The 15,266-nt window shown below is 43.5% G+C and overlaps 1 long non-coding RNA gene across 3 annotated transcripts in view; it reads right to left on the bottom strand.

The window, feature by feature from the left end:
* The window catches only part of LOC118726344, a 30,425-nt gene extending 19,864 nt beyond the window's left edge, over nucleotides 1–10,561 (bottom strand). For all 3 annotated transcript variants that reach the window (XR_006742509.1, XR_006742508.1, XR_006742510.1), the window contains exons 1-2: nucleotides 10,426–10,561; nucleotides 5,988–6,111 (exon numbers count right to left, since the gene is read on the bottom strand). This is a non-coding gene — a long non-coding RNA (uncharacterized LOC118726344). The remainder of the gene's footprint in view (nucleotides 1–5,987; nucleotides 6,112–10,425) is intronic.
* Between the last annotated feature and the right edge of the window lie 4,705 nt (nucleotides 10,562–15,266).

A 15,266-nucleotide genomic window follows, 5' to 3' on the forward strand; every position in this document is an offset into this window, starting at 1 on the left:
CATAAACAATTTGCTGTTATATGCATCGTATACTTTATACATGCTTCTTTGTTTATATTTGTGTGTATTTTCCCAGAAAAGATGCCTAAACATGGAAATACAAAGGATGTATTCACTGTAGAGTTGAAATATGTGCCAATTGTCCTCCAAAACGACCAAGTCTATTTATACTTCCTCCTGCAGTGAAGGAGACATCAGTTTCTCACACACTGACCGGATGCTTTTATAATCTTGCTTCCTCAAGTTTAATTTTTAATGGGATATTTCAAAGTGTATATTCCCATATTCCCCCTTGGGAACGGAGGGAGGGGCAAAGAACTTTCACCACAGTTATGAAAAGAAATTTTATTAGTGGAAATTATGTAAGACAACATAATGTGATGTTTGCTGCTCTAGCACTTGGAGTTTCCACTATAAAACAGAGGGTAATTATGGCCTATAATTGTTTTGCTGAAGCATGCAAGGTTGCTAAGGAGGGCCCTCCCTTCAATAATATGACACTTGACCTTTATGACCTATGTCTATACTTCACACCTGTCATCTCACTGAATCCTCACAAGCTTGTGGGATCACTCCCTTGTCGATGGGACTGAGACTCAAGGGACTGAAATTCAGAGGAAGTCCTTGCTTTGCAAACATTTCAGTTCCATCTCAGACCCACCAATGGGAAACTTCCAGTGGTGGAGTTCAAAAAAGCTCCCCAGATGCTCTCACACATATGGAAGTGAGGAACACTTGGCCTACCTGATAAAACCTTTATTTCTTTGTGAAAAACTAAACAAAATATCTCCATGGATAGTTGATTCCTAGTGCTCTAGTGACAATCAAAAATTTGCAGATTTGGCAAGTTCTCATGACATATTATCATTTGATAGTATCCAGTTGTCTGCAGCAACAATCAAACATATATAAAAAAAATTAAGGGAGGAACAGTATAGAGGCTCCTAAAAAATTAAATATAGAACCGAAACAGGTTTGGCTCAGTGGTAGAGCGTCGGTCTGTGGACTGAAGGGTCCCGGGTTTGATTCCGGTCAGGGGCATGTACCTGGGTTGCGGGCACATCCCCAGTAAGGGGTGTGCAAGAGGCAGCTGGTCGATGTTTCTCTCTCATCAACGTTTCTAGCTCTCTATATCTCTCCCTTCCTCTCTGTAAAAAAATCAATAAAATATATTAAAAAAAATTAAATATAGAATTACCATATAACCCATCAATTCCACTTCTGTGTATATACCCCCCAAAATTGAAAGCAGGATTTTGAAGAGCTATTTGTACACGCATGCTCATAGCAGCATTATTCACAAGCTGAACTTGGAAACAACACAAGTGTCCACTGACCAATGACGGGATAAGCAAAATATAGTATATACATATAAGGGGATATTATTTAGCCTTCAAAAGCAAGGAAATTCTCCAATTTGCCACAACATGGGTGAACCTTAAGAATATTATGCTAAGTGAAATAAGCCTTCACAAAAAGACAAATACTGTGTGAATCCACTTATATAAAGTACTTAGTCAAATCATAGAGACAGAAAGTATAAAGCTGGTTGCTAGGAGCTGGAAGGGAGGAGAGAATGGGGAATTAGTGTTTAACAGTTATAGAGTTTCAGATTTACAAGATAAAAGAGTTATGGGGATAGGTGGTGGTGACTGTTGCACAACAATGTAAATATGTTTAATACTACTGAACTATGATTAAAAATGGTTATGATGGTAAATTTTGTTATGTATGTTTTAACACAATAAAAAGAAAAAGAAAAACCTTAAGGAAGAAGACTGAGTCTAGATATTGGGCATCCCTACATGTCCTTAGTCTGCAAAACCTAAATGAAACGATTACACTGTAGTAAATGTCTACACTTGCTGAGAATTTTAATAAATTTACTGAGCCAAACTGACAACAATTGTCAGTAAACAGAATAGCAACAGACTGAGAAAATGCTCTAAAAAAATAGCAGTTTTGCTGTTTATTTTATATATTAGAATAAAAGGAGGCGATATAAGGAGGGTTACATAAACTTTATTAGTGGTAGATAAGGAAGTGAGGGAAAGCAAAGTGGAGAAATCTCTTAAATTGGATAAAAATTAAAACAGAGAGAACATCTGCTACCTTGGTCGGTACAGAATAGTTAACACCTACTGCACATAGAGATGGTATTTAGGCAACAAGATAACAATGTGGTCTCAAGCTCTGGTGCCACTGGTTGTGCAATTGTGCCTTTGAGGAATATGGAAAAGAAAATTACTCCGTTATTTCAAAGGTATGTTATCTTAGTTGTTCAAATACAATAGACTGGCTCAATTAAAGATTAACCTTTGTCAAGGAAGCTACAGGTCTAGGATGTGACTACCAGCCATGACCCAATTTTAATTGGGAATTTTAATGTTCAGACCATTCTATGTGGTTACTTGGGTCTCTGAACTTACAAGGTTCGTCATGCAGGCCTCCATGGCACTTGTCAGGTTTAGTATATGGCCTCTTTTTCATCCACACTATTTAAAAAGTAGAAAAATGAAGTCACAGTTTTGTCTATTTCTCCACCTTTTCCCATTTTCTGTTTGCTTAGATTTAGTGGAACCCAAGATGACAGGAATTAAGAAGGGAGAACAGGTGGAGACAACTAGAAAATTGAGAGAGGACAAGTCCCATGGCTCTGTGAAGGGTGAGTATAAAAAAGCAGCTCAGGACAGTCATGTGGCCAGCTAGCCTCAGTCACCAGAAAGAACTGTGATTCCTTTCACCATCTACAGCTGAATTTGCATGCTAACTCAGCTCCTGGCCTTCTGAGAGGAAAATGCCCTGTCATGGGAACATTACAGAACATTCTAGGTGGGGGTAAGATAGGGAGAGGACAGAAAGTTTGCAAAAACCAGAGCATGAGGAAACAGACTTCCTTCTATCTATTGTAGAAAGGGAACTGGGGAAGGCAGGCACTGCCAAGAAAAACACAGGCCCGAAGCTGATCCACAAGCAATAGGCTCTGTTCCATGTCCTGTTCTAGCTCTGGTCCCTCCTGGAAACTTAGAGAAACGTCAACTGAAAAGTCAAGTAAGGACAAACAAGGTCCCTTGGCTCAGGGTAAGAAGAGGAAGTTTTATGAAAAGAGAAAAAGGAAACACAAAATCTTATATTGTGAAACAGGTGACGTCCCACATTGCCCCACCACTAGGACTCTGTGCTTTTGTTTATAATTTCTGGGTGAAGTACTTCTTCATTAGAGTATTCAGGTCTTATAAACCTTCCTTGGTGATTCAGCCTCTGTGGAACTGAGTTCCTTCCTCCCAATTTGTTCAGGGTCAGGGAGGCATGGGGAAAAAGATTCCAGTGTGAGGGAGAGCCCCTAACCCTGCCCCCTCTCTAATAGTAAAGTCAAAGACAGGTCACAGCTCTGTTCTATACTTCATCTGACAAATGAGAGGACAGAATCTTCCAGATAGGAATCCAAGGTCCTTCCCACCCTCAGAGGGCCACAGGAGTCAAGAAGAGTCAGGCTTACCCTTGACCTGGCTGATGGGTTTTGTAACCTTGGTTAAGCCTCAGCCCTCATTCTTAGCTGCTGAAGCAGACCCTCTTCTTGAGATTGTCTCACCTCATTATAGCCCATCACCTTGGAATATGTCTACTTCACCCTGGGTTTGAACTGGGGGAAAATTTATCTCATCTTCTAGAGCAACTGTCAACAAACAAAAACCAGAGCACGAGGAAACAGACTCCCTTCTATCTAGAAAGGGAACTGGGGGAGGCAGGCACTGCAAGAAAAACACAGGCTGACTTCCAGAAGTTGATCTACAAACAACTGGTGGTCTACAGACCACTGGTGGTTCATCAGGTCTTAAAGGTTGGCAACCACTGTTCTAGAGTATCCCATTATTTTTCACACTGAACTGGAAGATCCACTGTTGGTGATTCTTTAGCCAGTAACTAACTGTGTGAGTTTCCTATTGCTACTCTAACAAATTACCACAAATTTGATGTCCTAAAACAGCATACATTTGTTCTCTTAAAGTTCTGGAGGGTCAGGACTTCTGGTCAAAATGGTGGTATAGGTAAATGCAGTACTCGCCTCCTCCCACAACCACATCAAAATTACAAATAAACTACAGAACAACCATTACTTGAAACTGCTTGAAAGCTATCTGACTGGAATTCCTTCAGCTAGGGATTTAAAGAAGAAGCCACGTCAAGACGGGTAGGAGGGTAGATATGTAGAATGGGCTGGAGCAGTTTTTAATTGGGAGGGATATCTTGGCTGCAGAGGCTCCCCCAGAGGAGCGAGAGGTCCCGGCACCACAGTAGGCCCCAGTGCAGGGTTCCAGTGCCAAAAAGACAAGTCCCCATCATTTCTGGATGTGAAAACCAGCAGGGATTGAGGCTGAGTGACACAGGGTATGCTGGAACCTCAGGAAGTTCCTTTTAAAGAACCCGTGTGTGGATTTCCTCCCTCTGGGCAGCAGTGCAAAAGGCACCAGGGACAAATGGGTAAGAATTGAATTGTCTGCATAAGGACAAGAGCTGGGGAGATAGCTTTCTCCAGACAGAAGTGCTAGCAGAGGTCATTGCTCCCTTAATGACCCACCTCCCCCAGAGATGAGAAGGGGGGCCATATCTGTGTCTCCATCAACCAATGTAGCATTGTTCACTTGCCCTGATAATTTCCTGAGATCCCCACCCCACTCAACTTTCAGTGCCACCCAAGCTGTTTCCAGTGGTTTTCCCATATGAATGGTCTGTCTTGTCTCATGCTTCAAACTTTTCTAAAATCTCTCAAACAGTAACTGGCCTCAGCATGCCCCACAACTTTCACTACGCCACTCCTCAGTCCTTGGCACTCAGCTGTCATAATATGAGGATGTTGGACAAGATGTTCTGAGAGGTTCCTCCCAGCTTAATAGACTACAATTCTATATGCTGTAGATCAAGACTTGGTTGTGCATGTAATTCTGTCTCATGTACTAGGAGTTCTGATGGGTTAGTAAGGAGACATGGCTTTAGGTTACTCCTACAACACTCCAGAAACAAATCTGACATTCATTCTTCTGTGTTCATGATAACATTCTATCTTTGCTTTGGACTTTAGAGAGCTGATCCACATGATGACACTGGGAAGTTAGACACCATGCCCATTTTAAGTAAAAAAAAGTTAAGACTCAGAGAGGGAAAGAGAATCTTTCAGATGTCAGATCCTGTGATGGGTGCTTCACACATCACCTCATAATAACTCTTCCAAGAGGATATTATCTCCACTTTACAGGTGTGAAAATTGAGTCCAGTAAGGCAAGATGACTTTCCTAATGATTCACTGATAAGTGATAGAGACCCACTTTCCCGACTGTGCAATGCCTTGTCTTTCCCCTATATTGTACTGCTGCTGCTATTTACAACTTCTCTACCAAATGTGGAGATGATGACTCTTATCACCACAGCTGTCCTTTTGAATCATTCTTTCATGGTGCTCTCCAAACAGACCTATAAGCCTTAGCAAGTCACATCACCTCTGTGCCCATTGCCTCATCTGTAAAATTGGAGGAACGAGACCCTACTTCATATGGGTATTAAAATCATTGTTGAAAGTATTGAGCTTGTATTTTTAGAGCATTTAGCCCAAATGAAGTTCTCAGTAAATGTTCATTCTTATTTTGTTTGGAAATGGTGATTTGCCCCTAGTAATAATAATACCAGTCAATTCCCTTCACACCAAATCATATTTAAAAGATAAATTGTCTTTTTTTTATTAAAAAAGAAAAAGAAAAAAAGTCTTATTATGAAGACACACAGAATCAACTGCACTACCCATGTATCCTCAATAGCAGAGAAACTCATGGGGGATATGTGTCCTTTGCCAAAGCCAATATAAATTATGGAAATAACACCAATAAAACAACACAACACATAATGAAGATTAAATTAAGAGAAGGAACAGACTACTGAGAGGAGCTGTGAACGTGGAAGGGTATGTCTCGGTGATAAGTGTCAGGGTCAGGTACCTTTCCTGGAGACCTGCTGCCCGGCCCTGACGCAGCCCAGCTAGGTTCCAGGCCACTCACATAGACCTGGAGCCAGGCCTCCCTGGAGTTGGCACAGCCTTGTCTGCCCTTTTTGGTTTGGAATCTGCGGAACAAGAAGCAGATAGATTATAATCACATGGGACCTTGTCTTTGGTAGATATCTCCCTCTGTTCATGTTGGACAGTTCTAGTGAGTGAGAGGATGCTTCTGGGGTGGTACTAGAAATGGATTTCTTGTAACTTCCAATCAATCTTGGAAGACCCAGACAAAGAATGTTCCTCTATAGTTTACAAAGTGATTCCCCCAAGAAAGCTAACACCCACCTATTGTGACATCATGCAGTTATCACAATATTATGTACTGTATTCCCTAAGCTGCACTTTATACCCCCATAATTATTTTGTATTGACCAATTTATATTTCTTAATCCCTTCATCATTTTAACTTTTGTAAATTATATAAATATCTAACTACTATGCTGTACGCCTAAAACCAATATAATACTGAATGTCAACTGTAATTGAAAAAATTAAAATGGGGGGAGAGGATGTTTCTCCCGTATGAAAATGGAATTGGATATACCTAGCTATGAGTTTATCAATGTTATGGATATAATGTGTAATCTAAGCATGTTGGTGCTTCCCAGCCATCCGTAGGGAATCCCTTGTGTTCATGTAAAGCCCTGCTTGGTTTGGCAGCTGCTTTCTGGAAGGGCTTCAGCCCTGAAACTAACTTTTCTCTATTATAAATTGAGTGAGACTTGAAGGATGATTAGCCAGGAAAAGTGTGTGTGGATGGGGTTATTTAGGCAAAGAATAAGAGGCCTGCACTTTTTAGATGTGTAAAATAAGTTTATTGCAATATTCAGTAATAATGATAACAGCAATTAACACATAGCACTTACTATGAGCCAGAGATGCTCTAATTCTTTTATAGATGCTAATGTATTTAATCTTACTAGTATTTCCCGTCACAGAATAGGGAACTGAGCACAGAGAGGTAAGTAACCTAAGGAAGAACAGACTAATAAATGATAGATTTGGAAATGACACCAAAGAAGTCAGGCTCCAGAGTGTAAGTAAATCAGAAAAGGGAAATGTGCTTATTTTAAATTGATGTTAAAAGCTTAACAAGTTTTATAATTATTATGTAAATTGTGTTTCAATTTTACATTTTGCATGTCTTTAAACATCTGAGTCCATGGGTTTCTCTCTCTTTCTTAAAAACATTAAGGGAATGAAATAGTAGTTTTTCTTATTTGTTCTAAATATTAATCTCTGCAGAGGATGTGGGGTGTACCCATGCTTATACTATCCCATTCTGCCGTATGGGTACACTAAGCCAAGACATGATTCATGTCCCTGGCCAGATGGATTAGGACAGTGTGCAATTTAAAACTCATAAATTGTTTACATCTAAATTTTCCATTTAATATTTTGGACCACAACTGACCAAGACTAACTGAAACCAAGAAAAGTGAAACCACAAATATAAGGGGGGACTACCATAGATGAAGGAGGTGAAGTGAAGATGAGCCAAGGGAGACACCCAGGTTACTGGCTTGGAAGCTGGGTAGGAGGGAATGCCTTTTAGTGAGTTGAGAATACAGGAGCACAGGGACAGGGGGAAAGATCTGAAGCAATACCACTTGTATGCTTTGATCCACTGTACACATACAGAGAAGCATGACAAGAACTCCAGATAGAAAAGCAGAGAGAAGGGGCTGCATGAAGACATTGTCTCTCTTGGATGCTAGAAAGAACGTTTCTACCTACATGAAAGATGGAGCCAAGTCTGCTGCAACCTGACTCTGGGCCACACCTGAAAAAAGGAGGATGAGGCTGGACCATACAGGGGAAGTGTTATCCATGAAGCATCCATGGAGCTTCTGCTCTTGAAGGGAGAGAGCTGTGATTGACACCTCTCTGATTGAAACTACAGAAACTGAAATGAAACCAACCCAACAGGACCAGGGCTTGGGATCAATGAAGAGGGCACAGAGCAGGACTAGTCAATGATGTTGCAAAACATGAATAGTTCAGCTGGAATTCCCTGTGCTCATGGCTGGGGCACTCTGCTGGACTGATGTGGGGCCTCAAAGAGGCTGGAATGAGTCAGAAAGCTAGGGTACAAATCATGCCCCTCCATGCCGATGTCATGACTGCTGGCTACTTTCTGCCATCACTGCCTGAGAGACCTTGGGTCATCCCCAAAGATGAAGACCTTGACTCATGGCCTTCCTGATCTTTTTATTCTTGTTAGTATTTCAACTCCATAGTGGGCACTTGGGCATAACACATACTGTTAGTCAAATCAGTGAATTATTCATTCATTCACCAAATATTTATTAAGTTCCACTATGTATCAGGAGTGGTGACCATTGGAGAAACATTGGCAAAGAATGCACACAGTGAAATAGAAAAATGACCAATCCTATATGTGTGATCCAGGGCTAATTATTTCACCTGGGAACATCAATTTATCACATATGAAATTTCATCCTGAGAATCCATCACATTATTTATCCAACATATGGAGTACATATATTTTGCATATAAGTATGCTATTGTCCATTTCAAGGTAAAACACACAAGACAAAAAGTTATTTCCTAAACTTGGGACTGATATGGAAAGTCTTACATACGTTATTACTGAGATAGAATTTTATATTCAATAAGTTGCCTTTGTTAAAAGAACAAACATGATAGAGACTATGTCAGAAAAGTCATCAAGTTATAATCATCATGTGCCAGGATTTGGTTAAAATCCAGCAACACTTGGTATGAATTTGGTTTAAAGTCAGCAGCACATGATCTACATTTTTTATTCCCAAGAGAAAATGGCACAAATAACACATATCACAATGTGGTAAGCGCTGTAATCATGGAGGTAGATAATAAGGTTCATACTCAGAAGTGGTTGACCAGCAGTTTCCATTTCCTTCTTCTCACCCTGCCCAACTCATAGAAACCAGCTCTCAGAAATTGCATCATGAATATGAAGGGAGTTCCCAAAGAAATTAGGGAATGTAATTCAGGGCAGGAGAGCTGGGGTGTGAAGAAGGCATTGTCTGTGACCTAAAGTTTCCAATGAAACAGGTGCTACACTCCATTTGTGGAACTGACAGTAGCAAGGAATGACACCTGGATGCTAAAGCCTCAGTGAAACTAGCCATTGCCCCTGATCTTTTCTTTGCTTTACTCCCTCAAGACCAGCACTAGCAATCATAGAGATGGGACAGAAACTCAGCCCATGTGTTTTCAGGGAAGTAACTCTACAGATACAGGAACGACAGAATTCCCAAGGTGTGGTCTCACTTTATGTCTTGTTTCCATTGTTCTGGCCCCCTTTGGAGGAATTCTAAGCCCTTTGATTTAGTTCCAATGTAGGTTCATCATCCTAGCTCAGCATCAAAGGCTTACCAAAGTTGTTGATGGAACTCCAAGCCAACTGGCAAAAAACACCTTAGCATCTAGAACAACAGTTGCAGGATGATAATTTCAATCCAAGCATGTATATCATTTATCCTGAGGAGAATCTACCTATGGATTTCCCCGAGGGGGAGAGGGAGAGGGGAAGACGACGACTAGATAAACCTTCTGAGCTTCCTGAGGAGACTGAAATTTTCTCACTCTGGCAGGAAGCCCAAATTCAATATTTAGAGCTTTCTGAGGAGACTGCCACCTTTACCGCAGCGATTCATAGACCTCTGAGGAGGTGCAATAATCTTCATCAGAGGAAGAGACCCAGGTTCAGCATCCAATGCACATCTAAAAGATAGAACCACCTCCACAAATAATAATAATTTAAAAATGGGAACCAGCAGATGGGTGTAGTGACCCATCCGTATGCATTCTGGGAGGCAGAGGGCCCTGCAAATGCCAGCCTGTTCTTCCTGATTCAGTGCTTCATCCGGTGGAGCTGGGAGTGGTACACCTGCGCCACCTTCTCTGGAGATTTCGGGGAAAGCTGCTCTGGTTTCAGGCCTTTTGGGCTCCGTGGGCATCCCTGGCTGATAGCGGGACCCTCCCTGATGGCACAGCAGTGGGCGGCCCTGCAGCCTTGGGAAGGCCAGGCTGGGAGAACCCTGACCTTTAGTGAAATGTCACCCCGAGAAACAAAACCGCCCATTCCCTTCTTTCCCCAAGCCAACCCGGAGGGGTTCACTTCTGAAATCCTAACATTTGAGAAGCGGGAGGCAGCAACCTGTGCTGGCTGAGGCGAGTTCTCTCCAAACAGCAGGTGGGCTTGCTGACTGCCCAGGTCCCTGTGAACTCAGGCCCCGCTCACAGGAGATGGGGCGCCTGAGGTTCAAGGCTGGACTGCGGGCCTCCCCGTCTCCAGGAAGCCCTTTCTCCATCCCTCCCTCCCTCCACCCTGGCCAGGCCCGGCCCTGTGTCCGGGCTCACTCCCATACCGGCTTGGTTTGTTACTGTCGGTGGGATGCGCAAAGGGCACCAGCTCCTCGGTTCTTCCGTTAACGGTTACCGCGCGGACCTCGCGTCGCAAGCGGCACTGCGCCTGCGCGCTGCTGTTGCGAGGGGCGGGGCCAGCTCGTCACCTGACCTCTCTTGGCCCCGCCCACTCGGGTTCTTTGCCAACGGATTTCTTTCTGCAGCCCCACCACATCCAAAAAAGACAAGTTCTAGGTAGTTAGCACCGACTACTGAATTTGTAGAAATTTTCAGATTTCCTGACTCTGAGAAAGGACCACTAACGATGTGATCCGTTGGCTTTGTGTCTGGCGTTGGTCCGCGCGGGGTCATGTTGGCGCGGGCCCTCTCCCCAGCGCTCCCACCAACCGCCCACTCCTCCCTTCACTCACCCCCAGCTCTCCCTGCAGAGCAGAGCCCTTACACAGGGACAAGGTAACCCTGGATTATAAATTAGGTGAAGACATGACAGAGTGAGGTGAGGCGGGCGGTGGTGACTGGAGTGGCTGGAGGGCTGTCCTGGGTGTGCGGTAGGGAAGGGTCTCCAAGAAGATGATATCTGAGAAGGCACCAGCCATGGAAAGCACGACAGGTCTAGTGCCCAGCAAGTGCAATGGTGCTGGGGAGGGACATGCCCAGGGCAGCGGAGGAGAAGTGCTTCTTTATCTGGAGAACTGAAATGTTCGGTGGGGTGAGGTGGAGAGTGGAGCGGACCAGGCAGCAGAGGAAGCCAGCAGCCAGGTTATGAAAGGCTCATAGACACTTGGGTAAATTCTACAGTGAGATGTATTGAAAGGTTTTAAAGAGGCCAGCTGATGCATTGTGATTGATGTTATAGCAAGACCACTGGGTAAAGGTGGAATATCTATCAGCCTTGACTTATGTGGGAGATAACACTGTCAGAGACAATAATGGGAGCCTTGGTTTCTGTTCCAAAGCTCTCCCCCTCCAATGCTGGGGCTGTTTGGAGCAGAGGAAGCAAAGAAGTTTCTAAATCAGAATACAAGCAGCGCCCAGACTCCAGGGCAAGGCCAGGCATTCTGGGCTGCCTGGACCTTAAGTCACTGGAAGTGCAGCAGACAGTGTGGGGACAGCAGGCAGGCAAGAACAATGCTTCACTGAGATATTTGTACCCCCATATTCATGGCAACATTCTTCACAATAGATAAGGTGGAAGCAAACGTAACAAGGGAGGACAGAATAAACAAAATATGGTATATTCACTGAAAAATTATTCAGTGCCCCCCACTTGCTGCAATATGAACTTTCGAGGACACTGTGCTATGTGAAAACTGTCAGACAAAATGGCAAATACTGTATGATCACATTCGTATAAGGTCAAATTCACAGGACTAGAAAGTAGAGCGGTGGTTGCCAGAGGCTGGAGAGCAGGAATGGGTAGAAACTCAGTTTTGCAAGATGAAAATGTTCTGGAGATGGATGGTGGTGATGATTGCACAACACTGTGAATGTGCTTAATGTCACAGACCTGTGCACTAAAACATTGTTAAGATGGGCCCACACAGTGTGGCTCAGTGGTTGAATGTCAATCTCTGAATCAGGTAGTCACATTGCAATGCCCAGTCAGGGCACATGCCTGGATTGTGGGCTCAATCCCCTTAAGTGGTATGCAGGAGGCAGCTGATCACTGATTCTTCCTTCATTGATGTTTCTACCTCACCCTCTCCTTTGCTCTCTGAAATCAATGAAAATATATTTTTAAAAGGTTGAAGACGGTGTTTTATCGTATAAGCATTTTACCACAATTTTTAAAAAAAGAAAAATGCATACAGTACAGAAGTTACTGTTCCACTTCTGTCCAACAGCCATCCATTTTCTTCACCCAAAACACCGAATGTCACCAGCCTTTGTGTATCTTTCCAGTGTCTATGTATACACAAGTCAATCCGTATAAACATGTAGACAGGTTCATATGTGGAGGAACGGAGGCCCAATACACTGTCACACAGGGGTTTGGTGAGACAGACTTGAGACCCTTTGAGCTTGTTTATTAACAAATGATTCCTTTGTCATGTTTGGGGACTTGACTCCAGCTCCAAGCCTTCCTCTGTATGATATCAGCCACGCTAAGAACCTATAGATTTTTATGGGCACAAAATTCATTGAACTCAGCATGTAAAGAGGACAAATGTGTCAATATAGTGTTTGGTTGTTTTGGGGGAAGACTTCCAATCAGAATAACAGAGCCCTGGTCAGAGCGACTCTGTGGCTTTATGTTCTCCTGTCCACCAAAAGGTTGTCAGATTGATTCCTGGTCAGGGCACGTGCCTGGGTTACAGGCACAATCCTCGGTAGGAGCATGCAATTGATATTTTGCTCTCATATCGATGTTGGCACCATTCTGCATCTTATATTACTAAGCAACCAGCATTTATCTGTGGTCATTTTGGTCAATTAATCAATCTTGTTCACTCTGAATTTCTTTCACTCACTCACGCATTTTCTAGTAAGTCTCACTGACTTAATGTGACTTAGTAATGAATCTCCTCTCTTTGCAGGAGTGGAGGAACCATTATCACTTGGCATCAAGCAGCCAAGAATCTGTGTTGGACACAGAAGGAAGTAGGTAGGTTTGGTGCTGGGCTGAGCTGGAGGGAGCTGAGGAGCACACACATGACCCTCAGTGGGGGCCACAGAGCCTGAGGCAGGACAAGTGAATGGAGAAGTGGCCCCACCTGTAGGTTTCCTGAAATAACGTGCTGAGGAGGGAAGTCTTGGGCAGTTACTGCTCACACATTTTTCTTTACCCTCTATCTCCAGCAACTCCCTGGTAGTTACCAACAGTTTAGAGGGGTTTCTGTTGTTGCTTTTAAAAAGACTCAATTCTTTATTATTTTTCTTTATTTCAGAGAGAGGAAGGGAAAGAGAGAGAAACACTGTTCAGATACTCCCCTGTTAGAAATCAGGTGAGCCCCCCAAGTCAGGGTCCTGGTAGAACACAAAATATACTTGGGGGCCAGGCAGCAAGACAAACATATTTACGTCTACATAGAAGGGTGCACACACATGGTCTGGAAGCGTGTGCACACCAAGCAGGCAGTCTGCTCTGATTTATAATCCCTTACACAGGTATCTTTTGCTCTCCATTGGAGCTCAGGCACACAATCTTTCGCAATTGGCTAATTCAAAGGGGGAGTTGGCCTTTGCTGTTTCAAGATGGCAGCCCCCAGGTGGCCAACAAGGAGGCCACCATGGTGTCTGCCAAGTCACGTGGTCCAAAATGGTGGCTGTCTAAACTGTTCTTTGACAGAACTTGTTTATTCTCACATCCCCTACTACCTGGACATGTGCCCTGACCAGTAATCCAACCATGAACCTCCTGTACATGAGACTGTGTCTAACCAACTGAGACACACCAGCCAGACAGGAAGTTCATTTAATTAAAAAAAAATACCAAAAAACCTACTGTGAATTTTACACTAGCTTTTAAGGGTGAAGAACCTGCTACACCAGGACAGGGCACACAATTGTGCATGATCTTAAAAGCTTAGGAGCACAGTAGGCTCAGGGACCCAAATATTCTGACAAGCCCAAGACCTGTTGAGAGGGGTGAAAGTGAATGATTCTCTATGGATAGGAGGTCAAATATGTTATAAATAACTGGTGAGCCAGGGGACAGAGCACCAGAATACCTGTACCCCTGGGAGAGGGGGTGCCTTCCAGTTCCCAGGGACTGAGTGTATTGGGGAAACAAGGGAGAGAAGACCTCTCCCCCCTGGTTGGACCACACTGCTGCTTGAGGAAGTATTGGCTTCCCTAGGGGTTCCAGCTTCAGCCCTGCTTTTCTTGCCAAGGCCCTTGTTATTTGCATATAATACTTGGCTATTTACACTTTAATTCCTTACCCCCAGGCTAGAGTTGGTTATGAATTGACACATTTGAAATGCATGTTTTATTAAATGCATGTTTTATTAGGACCCAGGACATGGGTTTTACCCCTGATGACCCAGGACATCAGTGGAGGTTTTACCCCTCATTTTCCTCTGCTGCTGCTTCTTCCGCAGCAGCTTCTGATCCTTCCTCCTCCTCTGCGGCTTCCTCCTCTTCACCTTGTTCCCTGGGGTAAGAAGAAGGCCAAGGCTTTTAATCTTGGAGGGGGAAAAAGCCCACTATGCATTAATTCCCCGTTTTAGATAAGAATTCTAAATTGTAACCAATCATTTACATTTTTAGGAACGCCTCATTCTCAGAAGCATCTTGAGACTTCTCACTTTTCCTCTGGCATGTGGCCAGATCCTTCAACCACTGGAACAGCCTAGCACAGAAACCACCCTCCTAGAAAACAGAGAGGGAAATCTGAACTCTGCATTTCCCCTGCTTTGTCCCACCACAGTACTTTATCCTCCCCAAATTTACCTCCAGCTGATATTCTGCTGATTTGGTCAGCTGGGAACTTCGAAAAGAGCCCCTGGGAAGAAAATACAGGTTGACAATTAGTGATTCCATGTATCATACACGTATAGCTCTTATTGGGACTAAATGGTTACCTGGGTCCATACTGCCAAACAAAATCACCTTAGACCTGGGACTGTGAAAACAATTCCTTGCATAGTGGGCTTCCACAAATCCTCTGTGTGTGTTTAAAATGCCCCTGCCATGCCTCTGGAAGATCTATGTATATAGCCTGTGTTAGGGTCACTGAAAGAGGAACGCATGAGGCCAAAGTGGTAAGGAAATTTCCCAAATTACTGACTCACTTCAGAATTAGATTCTCTGGCAGCAAAACCAGGGAGCACCTGACCTCACAGCTGAGAAAGGGGGTTATGCCTAGTCCTAGAGAAAAAATGCTGTGATTTCACACCAA

The sequence above is a fragment of the Pipistrellus kuhlii genome, unplaced genomic scaffold (genome assembly GCF_014108245.1).
Source record: "Pipistrellus kuhlii isolate mPipKuh1 unplaced genomic scaffold, mPipKuh1.p scaffold_m20_p_22, whole genome shotgun sequence".
Classification (NCBI taxonomy): domain Eukaryota; kingdom Metazoa; phylum Chordata; class Mammalia; order Chiroptera; family Vespertilionidae; genus Pipistrellus; species Pipistrellus kuhlii.